The sequence below is a fragment of the Dipodomys merriami genome, unplaced genomic scaffold, assembly GCF_024711535.1.
Source record: "Dipodomys merriami isolate MVZ:Mamm:240054 unplaced genomic scaffold, mDipMer1.0.p SCAF_614, whole genome shotgun sequence".
Classification (NCBI taxonomy): domain Eukaryota; kingdom Metazoa; phylum Chordata; class Mammalia; order Rodentia; family Heteromyidae; genus Dipodomys; species Dipodomys merriami.
In genome coordinates, this window is record NW_027206196.1 from 471323 (window position 1) to 479290 (window position 7968).

The following is a 7968-nucleotide window of genomic DNA, read 5'->3' on the forward strand; positions in this document are numbered from 1 at the left end:
CCTTCTTTTTTTTTTTTTTTTTTTTTTTGTCAGTCGTGGGGCTTGAACTCTGGGCCTGGGCACTGTCCCTCAGCTCTTCAGCTCAAGGCGAGCTCTCTACCACTTGAGCTACAGCGCCACTTTCGGTTTTCTGGTGGTTTAATGGAGATAGGTGTCTCACGATCTCTTCTACCCGGGCTGGCTTTGAACCACGATCCTCAGATCTCAGCCTCCTGAGTAGCTAGGATTACAGGCGTGAGCCATGAGCGCCTGGCAGGCCTACCTTTCTTATCTTCAATATGGTGATCATCCCCTTCATCCACATTGCTACAGATTTACCCAGATCCTGAGTTCAAATCCAAAGCCTGGAAGAATAAACAGCGTGAATTGCAAGCCAGGGAGCTAATTTTTTTTATTTTACTTTTCTCAATATGGCACTTGAATTCAGGTCGTGGCAACTCTGCCTCAGCTTTGATCACCTTAGGCTGGGTTGCAGCCACTAGATCTACAGCTCCTCCTGGGATCCTAGATCCCCAGGCCTTGCAGGGAAAGCCATGCACAGAAAAAATATGGCCATTTTATGTTTTCTTTCTTTGCATGGTGACCCTCATGGGCCTGAATGACACTGTTGCAAAGGGTACTTCACCTTGCATTGCTGAAGGCTGCCAGACTATCAGGGATGCCATAGGCCCACATGGCAACATAGGCCCTGATTTCGAATCCCTGTCCTAACACCAACCAATGGCAGGAACTACTAAGAAAATGATACCCATCCACAGGATTAACAATGAGTTGATAATATCAATGATAATATCAATGTCAAGGTTCAATGAGTTGATCATGAATGATGCTCCTATAAAATTAGACAGCATCATTTCAGGAGGCTGATTCATTTTATTTAATATTTATGAAGCATTAAAAAATATTATTACTTAAAGGAACGCAATAATTTCAGGACACTGATTTCATTAATAGTTTAAGGATGAAAACAATTACATTACACTAATTACATTAATTACATGGAGGCATAATTAATACCCAGGAATTGGAAGGAATGTAGAATATATAACTGAATAATGTATAGACATCTCTGACACTCTATAAAGATATATATTTATTAGCGTACTGCCATCTGCATGTCAATCTTTTCTTATTTTGGTCACCCCTGGGGCTTGATCTGAGGTCCTGGGAACAGCCTGTCAGCTCAATTTGCCCCAGGATGGCATGCTAACACTCACCCATTCATTAATTGAACCTTGAAGGTTGTAGGTCTTGAGTTCAGATGCCAGCACTCCCAAAAATGAATCGTGGAGTAAGAAGATGATGGTGACTCGTTTTCCTTTTCTGTGAAAGTCCTGGGTGTCAGGTATGAAGTGGAATACAAATGTAGACCTATATCCTGTGTAATCAATGTAATCAATGTTTTATGTTCCATAATAGTCAATAAAATAACAGGTCAATACATGAATTAAAAAATATAAAATAACTACACTGAATGCAATATGGAGTCAACGTATGTATATAAATATAAATCATATATGTAAATTGTACATGAATAGGATGTTTTCTAGTGTTGGAGATCTATTTTAGGCATAAGGAACAGACCTGAATTTCTTGACTTTAAGGAGACCAGCTTCCCATTCCCACACAGTGCAACAGATTTACCAAGACATTGAGTTTCAATCCCAGTCCTGGCAGAAAAATGGTACCTTTGCAGTATGTGAGGCCCAATTCTTAAGCATTTCATTATGCCTCCATTTTATGAATGTGATTGTTTAACTGCTTAATAAAGAATTAACTAAAATCAGTGTCCTATAACAGAATTGTGTATAATTTTATCCTAGAATCATTCAAGAACTGCCCATTCAATCATATGGATAGGAATGAGTTCCTTAGGATCTCCAGCCATTTGGAGGTGGCAGGACCAGGATTCCAACTGTGAGCTCCAGCTCCCACCACTTCAACCTGGGGATAGGGTACTCACCGGGCTGTCCAAGAATATCAGCAAGACCAATGATTAGACAGGTACCAGTGATTTTCAGCAGTCCTCCTTGATACTTACAAGGCTGTGAAGGGAGGATCATGGTCAAAGTCATCCTAGTCAGGAAAGTCCTTGAACCTCTCTCCAACTTCAGTGCCAAAAAAGCCAGAAGCCCGGGGCTCCACTGTGGAGGGCGAGCCTTGAGCAAAAGCAGTGCACAGACTGTGCCCAGATCCTGAGTTCAAGGTCCGGGTCTGGCAACAAACAGACATACAGAAGAATCTGTGCAGCCATCCAGCTAAAGCAGGTCACCCTCTCATCTCCAACTGTATTGGACATTGTTCCCTGGGAAAAGGGCTGGGGGAGCTGCTATCTTCTTGACTCCGCCCATGCTGATGCATCACAGAATTCCGGCCACATCCCCATTCTTTCATGGTTATTTTTGACCAATGGGATACAAGAATGGTGACCAGGCCCACATTCCATGCTGCCTAAGAGCACCTGGGATTCCCTCTGTTAGTTACAACTCTACCAGCAGTTGAGGAAGGTAGAGGTGGCTGAGTGCATCCAGCCTTACTGGACTTATTGTATTGTATTGCTTTCTACATCATTTTCTAGCACCTGGCCAAACTTATAATACATAGTTATGGAATGAAAATTTAATGCCATCTTAAGAAAGTCATTTAGGGCTCTGGGAATGTGGCTTCCTGGTATGGTGTTTGCCTAGCATGCATGAGACCCTGGGTTCAATTCCTCAGTTAAACAGAAAAAAGAAAAACACTAGAAGGAATGCTTTGCCTCAAGTGGTAGAGTGCTAGCCCTGAAGAAAAAAAAAAAAGCTCAGGAATAATTCTCTACCCCTGAGTTTAAGCCCCTGGACTGGCAAAAAATTAGTAAATGGAAAAGAAAGAACACATACTTGAAATATATAATTGCTACTTCCATAATGACACCTGATAATAGCCCCTAATTCATGTATTTTACTTATGTTATGATACTGTGTTGAAAAAAGTTTTGTTCATTAAGTCACAGCAATTAATGCCAGGAATGTGCTTAATTGTCAGCTGAAGATTAATTCTGGAAATTCAAGGATTCCAGGATTTTGTGTCATCACTGCGAATCACAAAGTGAAAAGTAGTCTAAGTGTGATTTTGAAATCTTTTTGATCAGTTTTGGTATCAAAAAGGCAGAAGCTAATTAATAGTTGTGACAGAAAATAAGGAATAACTCCAGATGGAAGGAAAAAATGATAGTAAATAAGGTATATCAGAAACTGGTCTAGAGAACCATTTTTGGTTATTGAAGAACTAGTTGTCAACTAGGCTTATCCTCATTGCCTTTAGCATTCTAAATCTCTTAGGCTAGTTCTTAATCTCTCCATGATACATGTAAATCCTTTTTTTTTTTACTTGTGTGCATTTTTTTCTCTTTTTTCTTTTTATTAGTTTTTTAAATTTTTATTTTTATTTTTTGTGAACATATTGTACAGAGGGGTTACAATTAAATGGGCAAGATAATGAGTACATTTCTTATCAAAAAGTGCAGCCTCCTCCTTTGTTTACTCTTAACATCCCTTCCCAGGTTCCCCCCCCCGCCCCCCTACCAAATCCCTCCCTACCCCCGCAACAAAGTTTTAAAGTTCGTTTTTGACATGACAACCTGTATGACTCATAGTTGCATCGGGTCCACCTGTATCCTTAAAAGACTTGTTTTCCCCCATCTCCTCCACAAATTATACTGACATCAAATACAGTGAAAGCAGGGTTTATAGTGTGGGAGAGGGACAAACAAAGCAAGAAATAAATAATCTTATAAATGAGTTAGAAACAAATGCAGGAAAGAAAAAAACATTTCAATACATATTTAAGTGTTCATTTTCCTAACATCACATTATCTGACCTTTCATGCTTGACTCATACATATACGAGATATTGCAACTAAGGAAAACCATGGGACCTATGATTCTTTGGGCCTGGTTTACTTCACTTAATATAATTTTTCCAAGCCTTTCCATTTCCTAACAAATGGAGAAATGTCATTCTTTCTGATGGAGGCATAGAATTCCATTGTGTATATATACCACATTTACTTGATCCATTCATCTACTGAGGGGCATCTGGGTTGGTTCCAGATCTTAGCTATGGTAAATAATGCTGCAATAAACATAGTTGTGCTGGCAGGTTTAGTGTGGTCTTGTTTGTAAACATTTGGGTAAGTGCCCAGAAGTGGTTTTGCTGGGTTATAGGGGAGCTCTATGTGAAGTCTTTTCAAAAACCTCCATGCTGATTTCCAAAGTGGTTGAACAAGTTTATACTCCAACCAAAATGAAGTAAGGTTCCCTTCTGTCCACATCCACTCCAGCATCTGTTGTTGTTATAGTTCTTGATTATAGCCATTCTAACTGGAGTGAGGTGGTATCTCAATGTTGTTTTGATTTGCATTTCTTTTATGGCTAGGGAGGTTGAGCATTTCTTCATGTGTCTATTGGCCATCCTTCTTTCTTCTTCAGACAAGTTTCTCTTCAAGTCTTTAGCCCACTTATTTATTGGGAAGTTGTTTCTTTGAGGATTTGTTGTTGGGGGTATAATTTTTTGAGTTCCAAGTATATTTTACATATGAGGCCCTTGTCCGTTGTACGGCTAGTGAAGATCTTCTCCCAAACCGTGGGCTTTCTATTGATCTTGATAGCTATGTCCTTTGCCATGCAGAAGCTCTGAAACGTCATGCAATCCCATTTGTCTAACCTTTCTTTGATTTGTTGGGTATCTGGGTCTCTATTAAGAAAATTTCAGCTTGAGCAATGGAGGCCTAGGGTTTCTCCTATTCCATCCTGTAATGTTTTTAGTGTCTGTTTGACTCTGAGGTATTTGATCCATTTGGACTTGATTCTGATGCACGGTAATACTTAAGGATCTAGTTATAGATTTCTACAAGTAGTTAACCAATATTGCCAGCACTATTTACTGAAGAGGCTATCTTTCTTCCGTTCTAGTATTTTAGCTCCCTTATCAACGATTAATTGGCTATAGGTCTGTAGGTTATTGCTGGGTTTTCAATTCTATTCCATGGTTCCTGAGGTCTGTTCTTATGCCAGTACCAAGCTGTATTGATTATCATGGCTTTAGAGTAGAGTTTGAAATTTGGTATTGATATTCCACCAGCAGTGTTCTTTCCGTTGAGGAGCATTTTTGGTATTCGGGGTCTTTTATTGTTCCATATGAAATTTTGGATTGCCTCCTCTATTTCCTTGAACAATGAGGTTGGAATTTTGATAGGTATCACATTGAATTTGTAGATAGCCTTGGGAAGTATTGTCATTTTCATGATGTTAATCTTTCCAATCCAGGTGCATGGGGGTTTTGCCAATTTCTAAGTTCTGTTTTGATTTCCTTTGTGAAGATTTTAAAGTTTTCATCATAGAGGTCCTTCAGTTCTTTGATTAAGTTAATAACTAGGTATTTTATTTTTTGAGGGGCTATTATAAATGGAGTTACTTTCCTAATTTCAGCCAAACACTTTTCATTGTTGGCATACAGAAAAGCCATTGATTTTGAGGGACTAATTTTATACCCTGCTACTTTGCCAAAGTTTTGAATCAGCTAGAGTAATTTTGGAGTGGAGTCTATGGGATTTTTAAATAAAAGTTCATGTCTTCTGCAAAGAGGGAGAATTTTATTTCTACTTTCCCTATTTAGATTCCCTTTATGTTTGCACCTTGTCTTATTGCTGTAGCTAGACATTTTAATAACAGATTGAAGAGAAGTGGAGAGCGTGGACATCCTTTACTTATTCCTGAGTTAAGAGGAAATGGATTTAGTTTTTCACCATTAAGTATCATGTTGGCTGTAAGTTTGTCATATGCAGCCTTTATTGTATTGAGGAATGTTCCATGGCTTCCTAATTTTTCCAAAACCTTCATTATGAAGGGGTGTTGGATCTTGTCGAATGCTTTTTCTGCAACCATTGAAATAACCATGTCGTTCTTATCCTTGCTCCTGTTGATGTGATGAATAATATTAATTGATTTGCATATATTGAACCAGCTTTTCATCCCTGAAATGAATCCTGTTTGATCGTGGTGTATGATTTTTTGGATGAATTGTTGAAGTCGATTGGCCAAAATTTTATTGAGAAGTTTTACATCAATGTCCATCAAAGAAATGGGTCTATAATTCTCTTTCTTTGTTGAGTCCCTGCCTGGTTTGGGATGAGGGTTATGATGGCTTCATAGAATGTGTTCGGTAGTGAACTTTCTCTTTCAATTTCAATGAAGAGTTGGAGTAGTATTGGTGTGAGCCCTGCTTTGAAGGCCTTGTAAAATTCCGCTGTAAAAACATCTGGTCCTGGACTTTTCTTAGCTGGGAGGTCTCTTATTGCTGTTTCTATTGCAATGCTTGATATGGGCCTGTTAAGATGGTTTAACTCATCTTGGTTTAATTTTGGCATGTCAATATTTTCTAGGAAAAGATCCATTTCTGTCAAGTTTTCAAACATATTTAGCATAAAGTTTTGAGAATTATTCCCTTATAATGTTCTGAATGTTGGTTGTTTCCATGGTGATATTTCCATTCTCATCTCTGAGTTTATTTATTTGGGTGTGTCCTCTTCCTTTTCTAATAAGATTTGCTAAGGGTCTGTCAATTTTGTTAATTTTTTCGAAGAACCAACTCTTTGTTTTGTTGATTCTTTCTATAGTTTTTTTGGATTCTAATACATTTAATTGTGATTTAATTTTAATTATTTCTTTCCATCTACTGGATTGGGATTTATCATGCTGCTCTTTTTCAAGGAGGTTCAGATGTCTCATTAAATTTTTGGTTTCAGATCTCTCCAATTTGTTGATGTAGGAGCTCAGAGCTGTAAACTTCCTGTGAGTACTGCTTTTGCTGTGTCCCAGAGGAGCTGGAAATTTGTGTGCTCATTATTGTTACATAGCATGAACACTTGAATTTCCTTTCTAATATCTTCATGACCCACTCCTGATTCAGCAGTGTGTTGTTCAGCTTCCATGTTTTACCAGACTTTCTTTGGTGGCTTTTGGTCTTGATTCTAATTTTATTGCTTTGTGGTCAGAGAGAATGCAAGGTATAACTTCAACGTTTCTGAATTTGGACAAGTTTGCTTTGTGGTTTCAAATGTGGTCTTTTTTAGAAAATGTTCCATGTCCTGCTGAGAAAAACTTGTATTCTGTTGCTGCTGGGTGAAATATTCGGTAGATGTCTGTTTAATCTAGTTGATCTATGCAGCTGTTTATATCTGCAGTTTCTCTGTTGAGTTTTTGCGGAGTTGATCTATCTAGTGTGGAGATTGGTGTGTTAAAATCCCCAACAATTAATGTCTTTGGATCTATGTGGGATTTGAGGGAAAGTAGTGTTTCTTGAATAAATTTGGGTGCTCCGTTGTTTGGCTGTTAGATATTTAGAATTGTAATATCCTCCTGAAGTAGAGATCCCTTAATTAGTATGTAGCGACCTCCTTTATCTCTTCTCACAAATTTTAATTTGAAGTCTATTTTATCTGATATTAGGATTGCAACTCCTGCCTGTTTATGGGGGTCATTTGCTTGGTAGATTTTGCTCCAGCCTTTAACATTGAAAATGCGTGTGTTTTTACGGGCAAGATGTGACTTCTGAAGGCAGCAGATAGAAGGATCTTGTTTTTTAATCCAACTAGACAGTCTATGTTGCTTAATTGGAGAGTTAAGTCGGTTAATGTTAAGAGATAGGACTGAGAGGTATTTGGCAGTTCCTGTCATGTCATCCATCTTCTTGGGGGTTGGGAAAACTGTGTTCTTCCAATGGTTCTTGGATTCTCAGTTTGGGTGCAGTTTCTTGGATTTTATTTTGGTCTTGATGGTTTTCTATGTGTAGGACATCTTTAAGAATCTTTTGTAGGGCTGGTTTGGTGGAGATGTATTGTTTCAATTTTTCTTTGCTATGGAAGGTTTTTATTTGGCCTTCAGTTATGAAGGTGAATTTAGCTGGGTACAGTATTCTTGGTTGATAGAT